The sequence below is a fragment of the Ursus maritimus genome, unplaced genomic scaffold (assembly GCF_017311325.1).
Source record: "Ursus maritimus isolate PB19 unplaced genomic scaffold, ASM1731132v1 scaffold_10, whole genome shotgun sequence".
NCBI classification, from domain to species: Eukaryota; Metazoa; Chordata; class Mammalia; order Carnivora; family Ursidae; genus Ursus; species Ursus maritimus.
Window position 1 is genome coordinate 2,158,160 of NW_024423344.1, and position 23,808 is coordinate 2,181,967.

Here is a 23,808-nt window from a genome sequence, read left to right on the forward strand (position 1 = left end):
TCTCTAATGGGACAGGCCGAGGCTGCAGTGAGAAAGACATGCACCGTGGGCCCATCCAAATATTAGCTGTGGACACTTTCCTACTTTGAAAACATGAGATACTCTGCACTTAGAGCCTTGCCTTCCAGAGAACACAATCACTCTGTTTTTATTTTTCCAGTGGATTGAGGCTTAACACCAGCAGTAATTTTATCTTCAGATTGCCCAAGGTTGGGAAAGTCAGGGCTTAAACCTGCTGATATTTGGGCAATGTCTGCTTTCCATTGATCTTCTCTGCCTGGGCCCCCAAGAGCAGGAGATAAAGTAGAGAAAGAATACCCCGAGGTCCACAGGGACCCCTGGAATGCGGATGAAATTTATCACGTCCTCAGGGGAAACTTACCCTAAACTGATGTTAAATAAATTTTACTTTCTATACCTGATATTAAGATGGTTCCAAAATGCCACTATAATCTGTAACAAGAATCAATATTTTTCATGTTATTATCTGATCATAAAAGGAAGGTCAATTTATCAAATTAGAAAATGTTGCATAATGGGGCAACATTGAGTCATGGCTTTTTAAAAAAAAACTAGATCCAATTGAAGTTGGGTTGTGGCTTGTCTGGTTTGATTGTCATTTTCTCAGGGTAGATTTTAAAGCTAAACTGACAAGTATGACAAGAAAAGTTAGGCTCACTTTCAACTCAGTGTGTAGTCTTAATTGAACATTATTCCTAATAATGGGCACTGCTGTAGCCTGAGGTCACAGGGGAAGCAGGTATGGTAGGCTCCTGTCAGCACTGGCCATGAACTCAGGTTTGAATCAAAGTGAATCTGGAGTGCTTTTTCCCACTAGAACAGTGAATTGAGAAATTATACTTAAGTTGTTTTAAAAACTGCTATCATCTAAAAGGGGAAATCACCCAAATGGCCATCAACTGATGAATGAACAAATAAAATGTGACATATTTATATAATAGAATATTATTTGGCTGTAAAAGGACATGGAGTATTGAGACATCCTACAGCATGAGTGGACCTTGGAAACATTATGCTAAGTGAAAGAAGTCAGGCACAAAAACCACATATTTTTTTATTCCATTTATATGCAATGATCAGAATAGGCAAATCCACAGAGGCAGAAAGTAAATTAGTGCTTGTTGGGGCAAGGGGCAGGGAGAATGGGGAGTGGCTGCTAATGGCTATGGGGTTTCTTTATGGAGTAACAGAGATGTTCTAAAATTTATTATGGTCATGGTTGCACTACTCTGTGAATGTATTAAGGATCACTGAAGTTTACACTTTAAAAGAGTGAATTGTATGGTATGTGAACTATATCTCAATAAAGCTTAAAAAAGAAAAACTGTATAGTTTTGTTATATATATATATAGAGAGAGACCCATTTAAAACAATAACATTCACTGTTTAAAGGGGCACCTCTTTAAATCATCTCTTGGTTTTGAAAAAGTAAGTATCTTGTGTTATATATCAGACTTACTGACTTGGTCAGAAGTGAGGGTGTTAGACATGGTCAAGGGTGTGGGGTTCCAGAACTTCACACAATTCTATTTCTGTCTTCAGGGGGCCAAATGGGCATGAGAAGGAATGGCTAATGGCCTCACACCAAGCACAGGGATGCCCTCACCTTAGTTCATCCATGTCCAGCCCATAGCCCACTGGGGTACACAGGATCAGATGACATTCTGAGCTATAACAGGCTCTTTTTTTAAAAAAAAATTTTATTATGTTATGTTAGTCACCATACAGTACATCCTTAGTCTTTGATGTAACGTTCCATGATTCATTGTTAGCTTATAACAAGCTCTGAATGCATGCATCTTAAGATGGTTCCAAGATGCCACTATAATCTGTAGCCAAAATCAGAAAAGCAAATCAGAAAAACAATCCTCAGAAAAGCCAATGTACCCAAACACGGCAATGCTTCTCTAAGACCTGGGAATCTGGTGGAAGCAAAGAGAATTTTAATTTCATGCTGAGAGTCACTAAAGGCCACTAACATTGCCCGCTTTATGAATGATCACTTCAGACTTGGCCTTTCCTCCCAATTCCAAGGCTTCCATCCCTGCCTCTACTGTTGGCCAATAACCTTAACTTGCCTTTGGTGATTGGAACTCCCTGTTTCTCCACCTCCAATCTGTCAGTTCCCTTGTGTTGCCCCTACTCTTCATTCTTCCTGTTATGGTGGGTGGGATGTCATGGCTCTAGTCAAAGAATACATCCCTCCCACATTCTCAAGGGGCTTACATCTGCAGTAAACTTACCCTCTCTTTCTTTTGCATTGTAAGATTCTGTCTCCTCTGGATTATCCCTGGTAGTACATAAACATGCTCTGGGATATAGTACCCCCTTTAGTTTTAAACTCTCCCTTGATTCCAATCCTTTTTCTTCTCTATCTTAGTTCTCTGATCCCTTCACAGATAGTCTAAAAAGAACTGCCCATAATCACTGCCTCCACTTCTTCCCCTCCCATTCTTGTCACATCCCACCATGACTTCTCTGTCTTCATTTTACTTGACCTCTAAGTAGTATTTGGCACAGTTGGCCACTCCCTCTTTCGCAATATACTCTTTTCTTTTTGTTTCTGTGACATCACACTTTCCTGGTTTTCTTCTTTCTATTTACCACTCCTTCTTGGCCTCTTTCGCTTTCATCCCTTTCTAGTCCTGACCTCTAAATGCTGGAGTACCACTGGGTTCGGTCCCGGGACCTCTCTAAGGCTTCATGATTTATACTCATTTTGTTAATTTGGTTGGGGCTGGGACGTAGGTGAAGTTTCTTGGTATCTAGGGGCTTAAGTTTTAATACTCATATAGGAAAAGGCCAAGAGGCAGTGGACCCAAATAAGACAGAATGTTAAAATCTTATGCAGGTAAATCTGAGAATGTTCAAAAGGCTGTATCTTCAGTGAAAAAATCGATGAGGAAAATACACAAAGGAAAATGATAAAGAGGCGGAGACAGAAAGACTTCAAAATAAGTGTGTTTAAAATTATTAAGAACGTAAATAAAGTTGAAATTCTGAAATGATAGTCAATTGAACTGAAAAGGAAAGAGTAATATGCTTCAGCAAGCAATAGTGAGCAAAGAAGAGATAAAGTTTGAGTAAATGCAAAGAAATAATAGAAAATAAAAACAACTTTTAATCAGCAGTGTAAAACCAAGGTGAAGTTAATAAACTGGATAAAAATAAGATAAAATAGGGTAATTGAATAAAAGTACTCTACATAGCAACTTAATTTCTTTAGTAATATTGATTATGGTCAGATTTGGTTGGTCAAAAATTCATGTTTAAATTTAAGGGTAACTATTTGCCTCATACCATATACAAAAAATAACTCAAATGGATCAAAGATCTAAATGTAAGAGCTAAAACTATAAAATTCTTATAAAGAAATATTCATGACATTGGGCTTAGCAATGATTGGATATAAAACAAAAAGTACAGTCAACAAGAGAAAAAATTAGATAAATTGTACCTCATCAAAATCAAAAATTTTGCACATCAAAGAATACTGTCAAGAGAGTGAAGGACAACCTGCAGAATGGGAGGAAATATTTTCAAATCATATATCTGATAAGGGATTAATATCTAGGATATATAAAGAACATACAACTCAACAATAAAAAACCAAACAACCCAATTAAAAAATGGACAAAGAACTTGAATAGACATTTCTCCAAAAAATATATATACGAATGGCCAATAAGCACGTAAAAAGAAGCTCAATATCATTAACCATTAGAGAAATGCAAATCAAAACCATAATGAGGTATCACTTCACATCCGTTATTACCCCCCCCCAAAAAAAACAGAAAATTATAAGTGTTGATGAGGATGTGGGGAAATTGGAAACTTTGTCCATTGTTGGTAGAAATATAATATAGTGCCGCTACTGCAAAAAAAAAAAAAAACTAGTTTGATGATTCCTCAAAAAATTAAAAATAGAATCACCATATGATCCAGCAATTCCACTCTAGGTATACCCCCCCCCAAATTAAACAGATTCTTGTATGCCAATGTTTATTGCAGCACTATTCATAATAGCTAAAAGGTAGAAACAACCCAATGTTCATCAACAGATGAAAGAATAAACAAAATGTGGTATATACATATTCAGTTATAAAAAGGAATGAAACTCTGATATATACTCCAACATGGATGACCCTTGAAAACACTATGTTAAGTTAAATATGCCAGACAGAAAAAGACAAATGTGGTATGATTCCACTTATATGAAGTACTTGAATCATTAAATTCATAAAGACATAAAATAGAATAGCGGTTACCAGGAACTGGAAGGAGAGGGAGGTGGGGCATCATTATTTAATGGCTACAGAATTTCTGTTTGGAATAATAAAGAACTTCTGGAAATAGGGGAGATGGTTGCACAACAATGTGAATGTACTTAATGCCACTGAACTGTACACTTAAAAATGGTTAAAATGGTAAATTTTTGTCTTGTATGTTTTACCACAATAAAAAAATCACAGAAAAATTCAGGGTAATCATTGAAAACATAAAACATATGATTTTCAAACTAAAGGGAAACAAGGGAGAATAAAATTATCCCTACAGAATAAAGGAAAAAGAGGAAAAGTGCAGTAAAAAGAGCTCAAAATAAGAAGGTACAAATAGATCCAAATGTATCAGCAATAGTAATAAATACAAATGACTAAACTCACAAGTCAAAAAAACAGAGATTCTGTCTGTACACTTACCATATATATCCCAATCACTTTCATATTTATGTCTCTAGCCCTGATCTCAACACTGTGCAACAGACTTCTATATCCAGGTTCCTACTTAACATTTTCTTTTGGAAGGATAATAGGCATCTCAAACTTAAACAGAAGTATTCATTCCTTCCCTAAACGTGTTCCCAAATTTTTCTCCATCTCATTCTTCCTCATCTGAGTAAATACCTTCACCAAGCACTCAGTTGTTCAAGCCAAAAACCAGAGTCCTTGGTTCTCATTTTTTCACCATTCCTCCACATGCAGTCCATCAGTGAGTCCTGTCATTTTACCTCCAAACCACTTTATAAATCTGTCTCTCCAGCTCTATTGCTACCATGCAAGCCCAGTCCAAACCCTCCAGAATTTCTCTAACTGATCCCTCTGAAGATCTCCTGATGTCTTTCTCCTACTTCTTTATAAATGATTCTCTATACAGAAGACAGAATAATTTTAATTATAAGATAGTCTATATTAACTATGTTATATACATTATATTTTATAGTTTACAAACTACAATAATAAAATAACACTTTGAACCTATCAGCCAACTAAAGAATTATCAGACTGTTCTTACAAAAATTAAATCTGAATATGTTACTTTCTGCTTAAAATCTCTAATGGCTTCCCATTACACTTGGAACACAATCCTGACCCCTACTTCTCCAAACTCCCTTTGTACTCTCCTCTCCCTTCCTGCTTATGTTTCAATCACATTGACCTTCTTTCAGTTTCTAGAATATGGCCCAGTGATGCCACTGCTCTACATCTTCAGAGGGTTGGCTCTTTGTGTCATTCATATCTCAGTTCAGATATTACCTTCCCAAAGAAGTCTGCTGTGACCACCTTATCTAAGTAGCATTTCCACTTATTATCATGATTCTTTCATTTTCTTCAGAGCACTTTTCACTATTCAAAGTTATCTAATTAGGTAACTATTCAAAGTTAACCCAGGTCATTTTGTTTATTTTCTGTCTCCCTTGTATAAGATCCATGAGAACAGAGATCTTATTTGACTTGTTATTTCCAGGTGTGTCCCTAGTGTCTGAGATGTAGTAGATGCTCAATAAACATTTGTTGAATAAACAAACACACATGAAGTAAGTTGTAAATTATGAATTGTGGTTAACACTCCCTTGTTAAGTTTTTCTTTGAGCTCTTTGTTGTCAAGGCCACATTATTCTCTTATGAATATTTCTTCACAGTGATTAATCCTAGAAACTTTGAAAACCTTACAGCCAGTCTATTGTTCCAACATCCCTAAATCTTGCTTGGCTTGGAGCACTAGAGAAAACTTCAGGTTTGCAACTGAAACGTAAATGCCTCACTCTGGAGGGAAGTAAGTATGGTCTATACTCTTAAGAGTGCTAGAAAGTTGGCCCAATCCTGAGTATTTTCCCTGATTTCTCTAATTAATTTAACCAGATTGTAAAATTCTAGATAATTTTGTGTTCTTCCCTATGGATATCAATAAAGCACACATCACCTTGCTACTTCCATACTTGTATAAACTATAGGTAGTTTTAGATCATAAAGAAATTTCATAGTGTCCAACCATGTCTAATAATCCTCTTCAATGGCCTGGAGTTCCATGCCTCTTCCATAAATTCACTTCTGTATTGAGCACTTACCAAATGCAAACACTGTGCTCTGTGCTGGAGATGATACTGCTGTGGTTCTCAAACTTTAATGTACATAACAATTACCTGTAGTATTGGTTGAAAATGGAAGCTTCTGATACCTAGTCCCAGGTTAGTGGATTTCAGGTGAGGCCCAGGATTTGCACTATTTAATTCATACTACATTTAATGCAGAGGTCTACTAACTACACTGAAATGCCCAAAGAGAATTTGCTTGTACTTGTAAGTGTATGGGAAATACAGCTCTTTATTCTGGTGTTCTATACAAGTGCACATCACTACCACCAAAACCAAATTCTTACAGCAAGACTGGTTCCTTCAACTTGTCTGTATGGTGGGTGTCAGGCTTCTTTCTCAGTATCTTTGTTTACAAAAAGATTCCATCCTACATAGCTAATTATTTCTTTTTAAAAATCACTACATCTTGCCAGAAGTTATCATTTTTTAATTATTAGACTTTATTTAAGCAGTTTTAGGTTTACAGAAAAATTGAGAAGATAAGGAGCTCCCCCATGCCCCCTCCTCTCCTGCATATGGTTTCCCCTTCACATCTTGCATTAGTGTGGTAACTTTGTCATGATTGATAACCCTATATTGCTACCTTATTATTCACTAAAGTCCACAGTTTACACTAGGGTGCTCTCTTTGGGTTGTGCATTCTGTAGATTTTGTATAATGACTGGTATCCATCATTACTGTACCATACAGAATAGTTTCATTGACCTAAAGATCCCCTTTGTTTCTCCTATTCATTCTTCTCCCCCCCACCCAAGGGCATTTTTAATTTTAACAGATGCCCTTAGGAGATCAAAATTAACTTCATCATTCATTTTCTTATTTGCATAAATATCTTTACTCTCAAAGTATAAGTTTAGATTAGTTTTTGAACTTGACATAATTCACTTCTTATTGTATTGCTATCACCACACATAGGTATAAATGGCACCTGGAAATCTTATTTTACTTAGCCCTTAGCTATGGGCTTGGACACATTCCAGAACTGCTTTGGCCCCTGCTGTGTGTCTCCCTTGAAATACCTCCAGTCCTCACACATCCATCACAGTCATGCTCCAGGAAAGAAGAGATTCCACAGTGCTGGGGTTATATTAAAATTCATCTTGGTCTGCAGGCTAAGCTGAGTCTTATTTACAAAGTCACATTCTCAAAAAATTGTATAACTAGCTATGGTCTGGGGCCCAAGTTAAGGTAGTAGCTATAACTTCTCCAAATACCTAGCTGCAAGTAGACAGGGAAAAGGTCAGAGCCCAAGTGATGTGGCTGCGGGTAGGGGTGGGGGGCTCTAGAAGGCCCCCAAGAGGCAGTAACAGACGTACTCAGACAAGGATGTTGCAGGTAGCTTCATTTCATCTGGTGACTCACTGGTTTCTGCTTCTGATCTTTCCCAGTAGGTAATTTGCAGGATCCAGCCTCCTCTTACCCATTTCTATATTCAAAACTACAATGGACTGATGAGTTTTCTATGCCTCTGGATAAAGAAAATGACCATATTTGGTTGTGAGGTCATTGTCGATATTAACTATCAGCAAGGAAAAAAAGGTGTGACATTCTCACAAATGTTTTGAAACTTGTGTGTACATTTAATTTTTTAAACATGCACGAAAATTCTGCATAAAGAATAGTAAATTAACTGGAAGAAACATGAGAATTTTTTCAGAACAATGGTGCTTAGTGTCTATTTCATTCTATTTGTGTTCTCCACAAGACCTAAATTATTCTCCATTCCTCAGAATGTACTCTCTATCTCCTGCTGAAATGCAACTTTACATTATACACTGCCCAACCAACACAGGACACTGACAAAGCCTGGCTTCCTGGCGAGAATGTGCTCTCAGGGCCAGATTCCAAGGACTCCCACCTGGGCATTGTTGAGGCTCTGGCGCAGCCGATGTGAACTGAGTTTCTGGGGCCCATTTCCCAAACAGCAGAGATAGCAGATGGCATCCACTGACTCCAAGCACACCTTCTAGTTCAGATCCAGGATAGATCACATACTGAATCACAAATCAGGTCTCAACTGGTACCAAAGATTGGGATTATTCCCTGAATACTTTCAGACCACAATGCTTTGAAACTTGAATTCAATCACAGGAGGAAATTTGTAAGGAACTCAAATACTTGGAGGTTAAAGAGCATCCTACTAAAGTATGAATGGGTCAACCAGGAAATTAAAGGAGAATTTAAAAAATTCACATAAACAAATGAAAATGAAAACACAACTGTTCAAAACCTTTGGGATGCAGCAAAGGCTGTCCTAAGAGAGAAGTTCATAGCAATACAAGCCTTTCTCAAAAAATTAGAAAATCCTCCAATACACAAGCTAACCTTACACCTAAAGGAGCTGGAGAAAGAACAGCAAGTAAAGCCTAAACCCAGCAGAAGAGAAATAATAAGGATTAGAGCAGAAATCAATGAAATAGAAACCAAAAGAACAGTAGGACAGATCAATGAAACTAGAAGCTGGTTCTCTGAAAGAATTAATAAGATCAACAAACCCTCTCCCAGACTTTTCAAAAAAGAAAAGATAAAGGACCCAAATTAATGAAATCATGAATGAAAGAGGAGAGATCATGACCAACACCAAGGAAATACAATTTTAAGAACATATTATGAGAAACTATGTGCCAACAAATTAGGCAATATGGAAGAAATGCATGCATTCCTAGAGACATAAATTGACCTTCTGATGATAGGTTAGAAGGAAGGTCATCTGCTTCCAGACCACAGTTGACTACTGATAACTAAAACCATGGAAGCAAAACCTCAGATAAGGGAGAACTGTACCACAATTTATTTGTCCATTTGTCCACTGATGGATGTTTAGGTAGTTTCCATTTCTTGTCTATTATGCATATGCTGCTATGAATATTTATGTGCAAGTTTTTGTGTGACTGTGTGTTTTCAGTGCCCCTAGGTATACCTCAGAGTAGAATTATAGATCACCTTCTGTTTAAATGAGTGGACCACTGCTATGGACATGTCACCCTCTTGTCACTTGTGTGTTTATCACTGAATATTCTGGAAATGTTCCTGATCCCTTTCATGCTCTGAATGGAATGAGAGATTGTACATTGTTATTGAGCCCCTTCTGTGGGCCAGATTAGGGGCATATTGACAGGCAAGACAAAGGCCCCTCCCTCAACTTCCATTCTATGCTCCCCATCCCCTTATCCTCACCTCTGTTCAGGCCCACACCATTCCAGAATCTTCTATCACCTGCCCCCATTTTGCTTCCCTAAAGTCCATCCAGATATCTGAATGATATATCTATAAAGCTAGCTAATATGGCCATGTCACCCCTCTACTTTAAACTCCTCATGGAGTTGCTCACCTATAAGATAAAGCCAGCACCCCTTAAAGGTCACAACTCAGCAGTGATGAGGGCCTTGCCTGCTTCTCCAGCTGCATATGGAGCCCAGTGTTCCCTGGGCATTGACCCCCACCTACATGGAGCTACATATGGGTCTTTGACAACTCCTCCCCATTCTGTGCCTTGTGGAATCTTTCCCATTGAAACACCCCACTGCACATCCATTGCCTACTACATGCCAGATACTAGGAGTCTGCTGTAACCTCCACCCTCACTGTCTTTCTTTCTGAGATCATTGTTCTCCCAGTGGTTTCTATTAATCCATTCAGCTATCTCCCTTCTGGAACCATCCCTGAACCCTCAACTGACTTGTTTCTTCTCAGCCCAGGGCCATTGCAGGACGAAGCAAGAGAGCAGCAGATGAGCCCTGGAGGTTGGGAAGCCAATGGAACTGGGGTCAAATCCCACCTGGGCCTCTCACTCACAGTGGGGCTTCAACAAGTTATATGACCTTTGAGGACAACTTTCTCATCTGCAGGATGTGAAGGGGGCGCTGGACTTGGCATAGATAATACAAGTGTAAGTTATGTGGCAAGTTCTGGGCTCATCTCAGGAAGACTTTATTAAGCCAGCACTTATTTTCACCACTACCTGAGCATGTGATATATTAATTTTTCCTGTGGAATTATCACATTGTATGACTATTTATTTACACGTTCCTACTCCCCTACTATCTAACAGATTCTCAAGGGCAGTAATTACTGATTATTAACTTTGGAATCCCTCTTTCCTGGCACAGTTCTTGAAAAAAAATTTGTGGTTTTGGCTTCCACTTATTATCTTAAATACCTCGGACAGGCAGAGATCTGGGAATCACACTACACTGGCCAGCTCAATATTTTCCCAGCAGCAAGGAGAATGATCCCAATGCACAGAGAAGGAACCTGAGTGCCTGACAGATGGCCATACTCGGATACCGGAGGTGGACATTCAATGCCCCCCTCAACTCTTGATCAGGTCTGTTTTCACGGTGGTCTCCTCTCCCTGCAGTAAGCCCTCAAACCTCCTCCCTGCACTGATCAGAGTGCACACAGACATGTTTGTCCCTTCTGGTGCCAGGGCCCTCTGCATAGGTGTAATCTGACTTCTTGAATATACTGATTCCCAAGAGAAGGGAGCCTGAGTCCAGGTCTAGCTGTTCATACTTCTGATTTCATACAGGTGGCTCCAGTGAAGCCTCTGCCATCAGGCTGAGGTCCTAGTGCTTTGCTGCATCATAGAATCACCTGGAGGTCTTAAAAAAATACTGATGCCTGGCTCCCACCCTTGAGACTTCAAGGTTTTTTTTAAGTTCCCTAGGGGATTTTTAAATGCTTAGCAAAGATTGGGAACCCAGGGGGCTAAACTCACAGAGCAAAAGTCTCTGGTGGTTGCCTATCTCTGGATGTGTCAGCCACAGAGAGCACGGAGCAACTGTGATATCACAGGATCAGAGTTGAGGGCTCCTGTCATAATATCCAGGATAGGCAGACTGGCAGTCATCGCTCAAACCCTGAAACAGAGGAATCACTATTTGGTGAGATGAGATAGATTTTTCCATTATGGAGTGCCACGGTTTAAAAAACAGGCAAACAAAAAAACAGGGAAAAAAGTGAGTTTTTAAAAATTAAGATGAAATTTGCCCTTGGTTTCCTCTCCTTGTTCCTAGCTGGGGTGAAGGGGACAAACTGTATATTCTGCAGCTCACTTTTCTTCTTTCAAGGCTACTATTTCATGGGATGCACTTTGCAAGAGATCTGAAGGAAGACATGGTCCCTGACTCTAGGGAGCTTACAGCCTTAGGGCAGAGACCCAGACCTGCCAACAATGAACAATTCTACAAAGCAGCCAGAAATAGCATTACAGGGGAGGTAGGAAAGGGGTTCTAAGTAGCAGATTGAAGGAGAGAATTAATTCGGCCTGGGGAGGACTGTGGAGGTTTTGAAGAAGCAGGAATACTTGAGTTGGGTCTTGAACAGGTCTTAAGCGTGGGGAGCCTTTCACAGAGACAGGTGGAGGGCAGGCAGGTGAGTAAGGTGAATCAGCTTTCCAAGTAGGGTGTAGGTGTTTGCAGTGGGTGGAGGGAATAGTGAAGGTGGGTGGAAAGAATGGGCTAGGGTCATCTGGAGGAGCACCTGGGAGCTGCCAGCAGAGGAGTGGCATGATTAACCCTGTGCTTAGGAGCGGGCAGGCCAGGAGGCTGGAGATAGTAAGGGCCATGGCAATAGTGCTGACCAGGAGAAGTAATGAGGGCTCAGCTAGGGCAGCGCCTGTGGCAGAGGGAGTTTAACATGTGATGCAGTTCAGCAAAAACTGAGAACCCACTATGAGTAAAGTGGGAGACCTCATGAAGGCAACCTGGCAGATCTCCGAAGACGTCAATCATGTTCCCCGCTCTGTAAACTGTTCTTAAGTGGTGCAATTTCCTCGTCAGACCCGTCACTCACCCAGTAGTATCGCCAAGTGCGGGGGTGGGGGTGCAAACACCACGTGCGCCTGTCCACGGCCTGTGAGGACGGAACTAGGGCACGAATGCATCCCCCCCCCCCCACATACAGATTCTCTTCCCTTCTCCCTCACCCAGAAGGAGGCTCGTTTGCTGAGCAACAGGAGGACGATCGACAGGAGGAAAAGTCACCCCCCTTGTGTTCAGAATTTGTCTGCTCCTCGCAGAGGTCCAGACAGATAAGCCCATGTGTTGATTTAAAAGAAGAAGGAGAAAGGAGAAGAAGAGTGGGAGAACTTTATTTCTTTGGTGATTAAATTAGATGCAAAAGAGATGATTAATTATCCCATAGAGATTCATTTTCCCTCTCTCCTAGGAGTATGCCTCCTGGGAAGCATGTAATTGTCCTGGCACCAAACCAGCCATGAGAACCCAAGAGTGGGAGGATGGTTATGCTGATTCTACAGAAGTTCCTGGTTACACACCTAAGAGGCTGTCTGGGTATGCTGTAGTTCTGGCCAAGCATTATTAGGTCTTGGCTCCCATAGTGAATTCAGTTAGGAGCTACCATAATACAACTTCCTAATCTTTTCCAAGGGGAGCAACATGCTTCTGTATGACGTTGTTTATCCTCAATTGCTGAAAACGTATGCTGCTGGTCACAATGTGTAAGATAAGAAACAGGCTGTTATCAGTGAGCGTTCAGCAGCAGAGCACAAATCCACTGTAGCTTAGTTTTAGCAGGAAGAGAGTTAGTATAGGATATTCAGTAGCTCGCAGTATTATGTACAGGTTGAAGAAAGAGACTCAGAGTTTAGAAATGACTCCCAAGGGGCACCTGGGTGGCACAGCAGTTAAGCGTCTGCCTTCGGCTCAGGGCGTGATCCCAGCATTCTGGGATCGAGCCCCGCATCAGGCTCCTCCGCTATGAGCCTCCTTCTTCCTCTCCCACTCCCCCTGCTTGTGTTCCCTCTCTCGCTGGCTGGCTCTATCTCTGTCAAATAAATAAATAAAATCTTAAAAAAAAAAAAAGAAATGACTCCCAAAGTCACACCTCAGAACCAGGCCACTGGTTCTGGAAGCTTCCAGCCCTGAACACCTCTCTTCTGACTCCGTCTGGTCCAGAAGTCACAACATATCTCCTGGCTCCAGACCCAATTATACTGTTGTGATCTGCAGCAGCAAATGGATGCTCCAGGGCCCACCTCTTGACTTCCTCCTAGCTATTGGCTTGTCCTGGGCTCTCCACTGAATGAACACCCTCACAACTGTGCCTGCCAGAGCAGCAGAGTGAGACCTCCACATCCCTTATGCTCCAGACCCACTGGAGAGTGTCTGATGACTCAACACAAATCAGACTCAGATCCCCAACTGCAACAAGGCTGGAAATGGAGAATCTCACATTCATTTTCTACAGCACAAGGACTGTAAAAAGAACGCCAAACATTGGGGCATGTCTCCACACAGAGGTCCTCATGAGGCAGGGAGAAGATTGACACTCAGACCCACTCCCAGACTCAGAAAGCAAGGAAATCCTGTCTTGCCATGACTCCTTCCACAGCATTTGGTCCGAGCAGATTGGTCTTCTCTCCATCTCACAAGAGCTATATGATGGGACATTTGTATTCTGATCCTATCATGCGCCCAGCCTGGTTTCCCTCCCACTTCTACCTACCCATGTAAGTCTTACCCTGCCTCCAAAATATAGTTCAAGTCTTCAGCGAAGACTTCAACTACTCTGTCCTTGTGAGATCTCTCTCTCCTGGGATACTATGTGATACAGTCTCCTCCACACCACTTAGCATACATGGAACCTTAGTGTGTGAGACCCCTGATTGCCCTGTCATAGCTCCCAATATGATAATCACAAACCTCCAATTATATGAACTCCTATAGAAAGAAGTGGGCCCAGGTCTGTTGTTCTTGTATTCCTAACAGTTTTGTAGCTCTGTGCTGAAAACACAAAAGCCACTCAGCTCCTATCCTCTGAAAAATCTTGTATACTACCTTGTAAAAAGGGGATAATAATGTCAGCTCTGCTTTTCCTTGTGTGTGTGGTTGGATTCAGATTAAAAGAGGTAATACACAGGAAAAGGCACTGTGGCCTTTCCTATTACTGCTGCTGAGTGGAATCTGCTCTTATTCCCATATCACATTGCAAAATGAGTCTGAGAACTTGGCCTGTGAAGCTTGGGCCTTGGGTCTTACAGGGATTCTCTGCCCTGTGGAGACATGACCCGTCTGCCTGTCTCAAGTAAAGTAGGTGAAGCAAAGCAAGTGAGGTATGAATACAGAAGATGAGACACCTAACATGTGGTTTGGGCTCTACTGTAGGCACTAATTATAGTTGGCACAGAGGCAAACTTCTCGTTTTCACCCTTCTCCAAAACAAATAGAGTTGAGTAAGAGGGCCATCCCTGGAGACTTTGAAGCTGAATTCCCCTTTTCTTCCTCTCCTGGGAGGTCCATACGGCAGTCACAAAGATGGTCAGTCTTGGTGGAGACAGTCTTGACTGTTCACAAATGCAGCAGGACTTACCTGGCTTTGGTCTCTTCCCATTACTCCAGGTGAATTGTGCAGGTAGTTCGACTCACAAAACGGCTGGGCCCTGGCTTCAGATGGGAGAGGAGAGAAAACAGGGGGAAATTTCAGTAGTTTCCCTGGATTACTCTCCTGGCCCCCATGAAAAGAAAAAGAAGGCAAATTGATTTTCAATGATTTTTGTACGTCTATATCCAATATAAACCCATTCACTTAAAATCCTTTAAATCTGCTCTGCATTTTCCAACATAAAATATTATCCCCAGAAAAGTTGATACAGTGGTGCTTAAGACAGTACAACTGAAACATGTAGAAAAAAAATTCACAGATACGTTGGGAGTGAGTCTGATAAGACAACTGAAGTTTGAGATAATTTTGCACCTTAGTCTGGGTTCTGAATGCAGACCCTAAATACAAGTGGTGTACCAGACCCACACGCCCTTTGTCCATATTTATTAGGACAAAATTGTGATTCCTCATGAATTTAAGCCAGAACAGCCAACTTTTCTTAAATCTGTTTCTATTACTTGGTCATTCCTGTTTTTTCTATGCAAATTCTCATTCGTAGTAAATATCATCACTGTTTTCCAGGCCCCATGTGTGGTGAATTGCAGCAAAATATTATGAAAGACCATATTAGTAGCTCTGAATATTAAAATCTAAAGGACAGTGACCAGAAAGTAATCATCAACAATTTTTTGAACGGCCATTCCAAGAAACAACTCTGGCTCAAAAGATGACAACTTTTTAGAGAAATGATAAGGGATGTTCAGTGATCCACTCAGTTCTGGGGTTTGGGATGTAAGAATCAGCCTCAAGGATACACAGGATTTGGTGGTTTTAAAACATAGGGCACCAGGGTGGTTCAGTTGGTTAAGCATCTGACTCGGTTTCAGCTCAGGTCATGAGCTTATGGGTCATGTTCCCATGGGTCATGAGCTCGAGCCCCACATTGGGCTCTGTGCTCAGTGGGAAGTCTGCTTACATTCTCCCTCTCCCTTAGCCCCTCCCCCCCATGCTCACGCTCTCTCTCTCTCTCTGAAATAAATAAATAAAGATTTTTAAAAGATGTTCCATACCAAAAATTTCTGCCTGTGGATGCTAATGGAACTTTAGTACATATGGTGCCCAAAACGGACAATTTTGTATTGGAAAGGATTACTATTGAGTCATAAAATGGCCATGTGGCAATCTCAGCCTTCTCTACTGGCTGAAGAGTTTGGTATGAAAGAAAAGTTGGGGGCTTTCCATTAAAGTGCATTTTCATTTTTCATCTAGGTCATATCCTTTTTTGCCTCCCCAATTGAACCTTCACCCCCATAGGTAGATTTTATACTTTTTAGTGGGTACTTCAGAACAGTTGCAGATAAGACACAAGCCTTGAAGCAGGGATTTTTTAATAAATCTTCAGCCTTAAAGCATGAAAGGAGTTGTTTCCCTGATCTTCAAATAATCCACAACATCCAGTGCTGAGCCCTACTGACTTTTTTTAAATGGCAAGTTGTGAAAAAAAAAAAAAAGCTAAGATTGTCTGAATAGTATGTCTTTTGTAGAAAGAACAATACTCCCTAAAAGTCCTGACATTGTCATAGTTGACAAGCAAAGAAAAAGGAAATCCAAGTGTAAATACATTTGTATGAAAGAGAAGGGAAAGACTCTTCCAGGAACCATTAAGAAAATGATGAAATTATCCACAGACTGGGGGAAAATGTTTGCAGTATACATTATCTTCCAAAGTGCTTCATTCTAAAATACATAAGGAACCCTTGATAACAAGCCATTGAAAATAGAATGAATGACTTTCAATAGAATTTCACAGATGAAACTAGATAAAGAGTCAAAAAGCACATGAACAGATCCTCAACATCATCATCAGAGAAATTCAAATGAAATCCGCATTAATGTACCTTCGGACTCACTATAACAGCTAAAATTAAAAGCCCATCTTTATGGGGGCACCTGGGTGACTCAGTTGGTTGAGTGTCTGACTCTTGATCTCAGCTCAGGTCTTGATCTTGGGGTCATGAGTTTGAGCCCCCCACATTGGGCTCCCCACTTGGTGTGGAGCTTACAAAAAAGAAAAGAAAAGGGAAAAAAGGAAAGGAAAGGAAAAGAGAAGAAAAGAGAAGAGAAGAAAAGAAAGAAAAGAAGAAAAGAAAAGAAAAGAAAAGAAAAGAAAAGAAAAGAAAAGAAAAGAAAAGAAAAAAAAGGACCATATTTATGAAGTGTTAGCAATGATGTGGAACAACTGAAATTCCCATAACTTGCTGGTAGGAATGTAAATGGTATAGCCCCCCTCAAAAAGCAGATTGGCCATTTCTTATAATTTTAAGCTTAGGCTTACAATGTGATTCATCAATCCCATTTATAAAAATAGAAATAACATTTCCACAAAAAGGCTTGTACAAAAATGTTCATAGCATCTTTATTCTTAAAAACCAAAACTTGGAAAAAACAACAACAAAAAAGAAGTCTTTTACTGTTGTTGTTGAATGGACAGCTATGGTGAATGGACAAACTGTGGTATGTCCAGACAATGGAAATTTTATCAGCAATTAAAAGAATGAACTCCCAAAACACACAATAACATGGACGACTCTCAAAAACATGCTGAGAGGAAAAAAAAAAAAAGCCAAACACAAAGAGCTCACAGTGTCTGAATACATTTATATGAAGTTCCACAACCGGCAGAACAAATCTCTAGTGACAGAAATCACTTAAGTAGTTGCCTGTGGCAGGGAATTAGAGGGAGAATTGACTGCAAAGGGCACAAGGAAACTTTATGTGATAGGAGAAATGTTCTACATCTGGATTGGAGTGGTGCTGACAAAGATGTCAAGAGTCATCAGCTATACATTTAAAATGTGTGCATTTTATTAAATGTAAATTATACTTCCAAAAGTTGACTAACAACAACAGCAGCAGACTTCGGAATTAGTCATCTGTGAAATGTTCTACTTCTCAAGTTGGCAAGTTTTCATGTGGACATGACAGAAATTGGTCCTGAGATTTAGTAACCCTCAAACAATTATTGAACAGGACTTATTTTTATTTGGTTTTGGTACACTCATATTGTAAGTCAGGGAGTTACTTTGATTTCACAACAGATCCCAGATCTAACCTTAAAAACACGCTTTTAACATGACTTTAAATTTTTCATATACCACTGTTATGCCTTGGAGGAACTGCTGGCTCTATGTTACAGTTTTCCAGAACAGGGCATTTAAAAAAAAAAAAAGAAGAAGAAGAAGAAAAATTTAAGACATTGCTTTGTAGAGTTGTACGTGTTGAAATTTTATCTCAATTTATTATATATTTTCTGTTTGAAACAATGCTTTATTTTTATTATTATTATGTATATTTTATTTTCATAACAATTTATGTTATTTCAACATCAAGAATTCTCATGAAAACAAAAATATAATTTCTGATTTTAATATAGAGCAATAGCGTAAATATTTTGGGTCACTAGTGTTTTTTTTTTTCTACTTGTGATATTGGGTATCACTGTATTTTTCTTTTTTTTAAATATTTTTTTAATTATATTATGTTAGTCACCATACAGTACATCCCTGGTTTTTGATGTGAAGTTCGATGATTCATTAGTTGCTTGTAACACCCAGTGCACCATGCAATATGTGCCCTCCCTACCACCCATCACCAATGCTTTAAAAATATCTATAAATGCTGTGATATCAGTCTGTCATAAACATCTTTTTTTAAGAAGAAAAAATAAAGATATCAATCATTATCTTGGTCATGCCCTAGTCAAATCAGACTCAGGCACATCCTGCCATTTGTTCTCCTTCCCTTTCCTGCCCTTTCACCATTTTACAAGCAGGTAGTCAATCCAGAAAGGGTGTAACATGTTTTTTTTTTAATATCATCCTATTACTTCATCAACCCTCCATCAATCCAGAGATAAATATAGCAAGGAATTATGAAAACGTAACTATGGCAAGGAAATTCTTAGGTGGCTTAAGAGACAACTGGCTGTGGCTGTGACTCAGTTGTAGAACTGCCTGCCTGACTCCACAACAGATGTGTTTGTGTACTGTGGACAGGGACAACCCCCTTCCATTCTTTTGTAGCAAATTCATCTTACGAGGAAGCGCATCAGGCAAATGGACCATGCACATTCTGATGGACAGATGTGAGGCTCAATAAACGTGAATCTCATTGACAAGAAAGATATAATAGAAATCAAATATCCAAAACCAGGTGGATGAATTAAAATAAAAACAATCCCATTATTTCCCAGTAAAAAATTTACTCACAGCTATGGTATACCCAGCGTTCATGTACATTGTTGGGGATCTTTGGCAACATGCACCGAGATTTTGAAAAGTTCCTATCTATTGACTACCAAATTACTCTTTTAATAGTTTATTCTAAGTAAACAATTAGAAATGTACTTAGCTTTACATATAAAATAGTCTATGCAGAATAATTAATAATAGTAAAAATATTGACTATATTCTAACTATCCTACAACAGGGGAAATTCTAAAATAAATGATGGCAATATGATGGAATAGTAGTAATTCAAAACTGAACTTAGGGTATTCCCCTCTAAGACTGTCCTTCTTGGTACACTGCAGTAAAGCATAGTGTCACACCTGAAGGCAGACAGGCTATATTCAAACCCCAGCTTTGGAACATTCCGTGTGACCCTGGAATGTTTCTTTATCTAAGAATCAGTTTTCTTGTATGCAAATAATAAAGCTACCATAGAAATAAGAAAAATAATTAATAAAAAATGATAAATAACAAGGGCTTAATAAATGTTTCTGGTAACTTGGTACACAATTTGGTAATTTAGGTTACAAAAGTCATAGAAGTCACCTGGAGTACCTTAAAAAATACTGATGCTTGGGTTCCACACCCAGAAATTCTGATGTAGTTGGTCTGGGATGTAGACTCAACATCCAGATTTTTCAAAGCTCCCTAGGTGGTTTCTGATTCTAGTTATGGGGGAATAGCTTGTATTGGACTACCTATCCTGCTAACAACAATTACAAACTCTGGTCAGAATAAAAAACACCAAGAGTTTGAGGGTGCAGGAGCAAGAGCCAATCAAGAGCAGGCACAACATTCCAGTGGCCTAAATACAAAGCAAAATAGGCAGTGGAACAGAGAGTAGCTATAGTATTAGGTCAAAGAGACAGGTTGAATTTCAGAGCTGCCATGGCAGCTGAAAATTAAAAATAAGTGTCCCAGAAAGCAGGACGAATAGAGGGGGGATTCACAAAATCCATGCAAAGTTCCCCTCAGATCCCTGATAACTTATAAACTAGGGATGTGCTGAAGAGACACCCAGGAATCCAGTAGAGAACAGTAACTTACAGGTTTTGAGCTGTATCTCAGGAGGTTCTGAGTGCTAAGTGTTCTGAGTTCAAGTCCCACTTAATTATATAGGGCTCAGTAAACAGGCTTTTCCTGAGAAACGAGAGGGACCACACCTTAAGAGTAGGAACCATATCCCAAGACTAAAGGCTATGCCCTAGATTAATGACAAAGCCCCAAACCAAGCTTTCACATGATTGAGGTGATCCATCAGTACTTTAAATGCCTTCCAGTTCAAAACTCAACACATTTTAGAGGAAGATGATATAATTCAGAGTCTGACAAGAATGACTTTTTAAAAGACGTGAGAGAAACAAAACCCAGAAAATGTGGCCCATATAAAGATATTAGAAGTAGGCTTATAGATAACCTACATATTGAATTTAGCAGATGAAAAATTTAAAACAGCTATTATAAATATGTTAAAAGATTTACAAGAAAACTAATAAAGGCAAAAAGATAGAGAATCTCAGCAGAGAAAACTTAGCAGAGAAATGTTTTCTTTAAAAAGAAAACAAATGAAAATTCTAGAATTGAGAAATACAGTGCTGAAATTAGATATTCATTGGATAGGTATCACTAAAGATTCCACATAGCTGAAGAAAGGATCATGCACTTGAAAATAAATCAACAGAGGGGCGCCTAGGTGGCTCAGTCAGTTAAATGTTTGCCTTCAGCTTAAGTCATGATCCCAGGGTCCTGGGATCCAGCCCCACATCAGGCTCCCTGATCAGTGGGGAGCCTGCTTCTCCCTCTACATTTGCCCCTCCCCCTCCTCTTGGGCTCTGTCTTGCTTTCTCTCTCAAATAAATAAAATCTTTTTTATAATAATATTTTTTTATTATATTATGTTAGTCACCATACAGTACATCCCTGGTTTTTGTTGTAAAGTTCCATGATTCATTAGTTGCATATAACACCCAGTGCACCATGCAACACATGCCCTCCTTACTACCCATCACCGGTCTATCCCATTCCCCCACTGCCCTCCCCTCTGAAGCCCTCAGTTTATTTCTCAGAGTCCATAGTCTCTCATGCTTCATTCCCCCTTCTTATTTGAAATCTTAAAAAAAAAAAAAGAAAGAAAGAAAAGAAATCAACAGAAATTCTTCACTTCCCATAGCATAAGTACAAAAATAGTCCTCTGGAAGAACAGCAAATGATTTGTCTAACATATATGCAGTTGGAACCCAGAAGGAGAGGACACAGAGAGTGGAGCAAAATAAATATTTAATGAGATAATGGTCATTTCCCCCCCAAAATTTATGTAAGACAACCCCCATTCCAAGGAGCTCAGCAGTTCTCAAGCATAATAAATACAAAGCATAGTATAGTCAAATTTTTGAAGGAAAATAAAAAGGGAAGTCTTTGAAAAAAACTAACCAGTGAAAAAGACACATTACATTCAGGGAAGTAACAAAAATAAAGACGGTGGACATCCCAACAAAGAAATAGAAGTTAGAAGACAAATAAAAATCATTTTCCAACTGCTGAAAGAAAAAAAAATGCCAATGTAGAAGTCTATGTACAGCAAAAATCTCTTTTGAAAATATAGGCAAAATAAAGATATTTTCAGATACACAAAAACTGAGAGAATTAATTGTTAGCAAATCCTCATTACACACTAAAAGGAGTTCTTCAGGCTTCCAGGAATGATCCCAGATATAAACCTGAATCTGCAAGAAAGAATGAAAATCACCACAAATAGTAAATCCATGGGTACATATAAGAAGCCATTTTCTTTCTTTCTTTCTTTCTTTCTTTTTTAGGAGGATTTCAACAAATGGCTTTTATTTTTTTATTTTTTTAATAATAATTTTTTATTATGTTATATTAGTCACCATACAGTACATCCTTAGTTTTTGATGTAGTGTTCCATGATTCATTGTTTGCGTATAACACCCAGCGCTCCATGCAATATGTGCCCTCCTTAATACCCATCACCGCCCTATCCCAATCCCCCACCCCCCTCCCCTCTGAAGCCTTCAATTTGTTTCCCAGAGTTTCTTAAGTTTTTAAAAAGTATATTGTCTGTAAAATGCAAAAATAATAAAAATGTGTTTATTGCATGATTAATATGTAAGTACAGTAAAATGCATAACCACATACCATAAATGACTAGAAGTATAAATAGAATCATAATAAGGTTCTTGCATTGTACACAAAATGGCATAACGTTAACTTAAAGTTTGTTATAAATTGATAATGTATAGTACAGTCTCTAGAGCAACCAATAAAATATGTTAAACAAAGAGATTTAACTATAAAGTCAATAGAATATTGTTAAAATGTCTATGCTACCCAAAGAAATTTGCACATTCGATATAATCCCTATCAAAATACCATCAGCATTTTTCATAGAGCTGGAAAAAATAATTCTAAATTTGTATGGAACCAGAAAAGACCCCAAATAGCCAGACGAATGCTGAAAAAGAAAACCAAAGCTGGTGGCATCACAATGCCAGACTTCAAGCTCTATTACAAAGTTGTAATCAAAAGATAGTATGGTACTGGCATGAAAAAGGACACATAGATCAGTGGAACAGGATAGAGAACCCAGAAGTGGACTCACAACTAACTGGTCAACTAATCTTTGACAAAGCAGGAAAGGATATCCAAGGGGGAAAAGTCAGTCTCCTCAACAAATGGTGTGGGAAAATTGGACAGTACATTGGACAATGTATAAGAATGAAAGTGGACCACATTGCTACAGCATATACAAAGATAAACTCAAAGTGATGAAAGACTTAAATGTGAGGTAGGAATCCATCAAAATTCTAGAGGGCAACACAGGTAGCAAACTCTTTGACTTCAGCCACAGCAACTTCTTGCTAGACAAGTCTCCAAAGGCAAGGGAAACAAAAGCAAAAATGAACTACTGGGACTTCATCAAGACAAAGAGCTTTTGCACAGCAAAGGAAACAAAATTAAAAGGCAACCTGTGGAATGGGAGACCTACGAAAGATATTTGCAAATGTCTTGCTGGATGAAGGTCTAGTATCTGAAATCTATGAAGAAGTTATCAAACTCTATACCCCCAAAACAAAAAATCCAGTCAAGAAATGGGCAGAAGACATGAACAGACATTTCTCCAAAAAAGACATACAAATAGCCAACAGACACATGAAAAAGTGCTCCACATCATTTGACATCAGAGAAATACAAATCAAAAGCACAATGAGAAACCAAATCACACCAGTCAGAATGGCTAAAATTAACAAGTCAGGAAACAACAGATGTTGGCAAGGATGTGGAGAGATAGGGAAACCTTCTTACACCGTTGGTGGGAATGGAAGCTGGCACAGCCATTCTGGAAAACAATATGGAGGTTCCTCAAAAATTGAACTACCCTATGACCAGCAATTGCACTACTAGGTATTTACCCAAAGGATACAAACATAGCTATTCAAAGGGGCACCTGCACCCCAATGTTTATGGCAACAACGTTCACAATAGCCAAACTGTGAGAAGAGCCAAGATGTGCATCGACGGATGAATGGATAAAGGTGTGGTATACGTATAATGAAATATTACTCACCCAAGAAAAATAAGGAAATCTTGCCATTTGCAACAACGTTGATGAAACTAGAGGGTATTATGCTAAGTGAAATAAGTCAATCAGAGAAAGACAAATACCATATGATTTCACTCATGTGGAATTTAAGAAACAAAAGAGATGAACATAGGGGAAGGGAAGGAAAAATAAAATAAGATGAAAACAGAGAAGGAGA